This window comes from Chenopodium album, chromosome 21, assembly GCF_948465745.1.
Source record: "Chenopodium album chromosome 21, dcCheAlbu1.1, whole genome shotgun sequence".
NCBI lineage: Eukaryota > Viridiplantae > Streptophyta > Magnoliopsida > Caryophyllales > Amaranthaceae > Chenopodium > Chenopodium album.
This window is the reverse complement of record NC_137854.1, coordinates 22,535,153-22,536,579: the sequence shown is the minus strand read 5'-3', so window position 1 is coordinate 22,536,579 and position 1,427 is coordinate 22,535,153. Positions and strand designations below refer to the sequence as shown.

At 42.7% G+C, this 1,427-nt stretch overlaps 1 non-coding gene across 1 annotated transcript; it reads left to right on the top strand.

The window, feature by feature from the left end:
- Positions 1 to 338: 338 nt before the first annotated feature.
- LOC145603234 (small nucleolar RNA R71) lies at positions 339 to 444 on the top strand. Its single transcript, XR_014104762.1, has one exon. It is a non-coding gene; the product is annotated as a small nucleolar RNA R71 (small nucleolar RNA).
- Positions 445 to 1,427: the final 983 nt, after the last annotated feature.

Here is a 1,427-nt window from a genome sequence, read left to right as displayed (position 1 = left end):
AAGATGTACCTCTCCCCTTAATTTGGGAGGGAAGAATTGGAGCTTGGGAAGGGGGCTTCTCAAGCTTTTCTTTGAGAGACATAACTTCTTTCCCCAAATCCGCAATCAAAGTAGTCAAATCATTGATGACACTAAGTTGTTCGATCGAGTAACCCTTGCTTGTTGGTTCTCTCTCCGCTTCTTCCCAATTCATGTAATGACGAACCACTTAATCAATTGCATCAACCACTTCTTCTTCCGTTTTGTTCATGATTGGGCCTCCGGCTCCGGCATCCAAACTTGCTCTCCCATGAGAACTCAACCCACCATAGAAGATATGTATGATTTGATAGGTAGGAATCCCATGGTGTGGAAACTCCCTTTGATAATCCTTAAATCTTTCCCATGCTTCATAGAGACTTTCATTTGGCTTTTGCTTGAACCCTTGAATTAAAGCTCTTGCCTCCGCCGTTTTCTTTTGAGGATAGAAACGGAACAAGAAAGCTTTGGTGACATCATCCCAAGTTCTCAAAGAGTTGGGCTTCACTTCCTTATCTAGCCATTCCAAAGATCTTCCTATGAGAGAGAAAGGGAACAACTTAAGGCGGATAATCTCTTGAGATACTCCATTGACCTTGATTGTGTTACAATATTTTTCAAACTCCTTAAGATGGTTCAATGGGCTCTCGTTCTTAGCCCCACTATATTGTCTCCTCTCAATTAGGGTGATCATTGCCGGCCGAATTTCAAAGTCGATTTCCGGTGTTGTAGGTGGAGCTATGCCGCTCTCATACCTATATGCACCGGGCACTCCAAGTTCCTTCAAGGCAACTCTTGAATTACCTCCCATGGCTTGGGATCTATGCACACAAAACAAAAAGAAAATATTAGTAGCACGGCTACAAGTGTAGCCTAAAGTGTAAAATCTTTTTGTATTTTGCAAGTAGAGTGGAATAGACTCAACAACAACATGCACTCAAAGCACCATTCCCCGGCAACGGCGCCATTTTGATGGGATGAAGAACGGTAGGTCGTTGGGCTACCACCCCACCCAATCAAACAAAATTTGTAACTCAACTAACCCCTATGAAGTGTAGTGGTAAGTCAAGGTCGAACCCAAAGGAATGGAGGTCGAATGCACAATGCCTAAGTTAAGCTATTCGAAATCTAGTAGGGGTTTATGGTAGAAACTAGAGCTAAGCTAGGCAATGCAAAAAGCTAGTACTAATTGAATGCTAAGGCGCTAGGGGGATGGATCCACATGCATCAACAATGAAGTTCAATCAACTTGGGGAATCAACCAATCAAGTCAAGCAATGTGAGGGAAAACCGAAATTGTAACCAAGAGAGTACATCAAGCTATTCTCCTAGAGGTCTAATTAGCGTCAACTACATCAAACACTAGCTAGGAAACGTCACAAGATATCTCAATCGAGTAAATGTAAGCC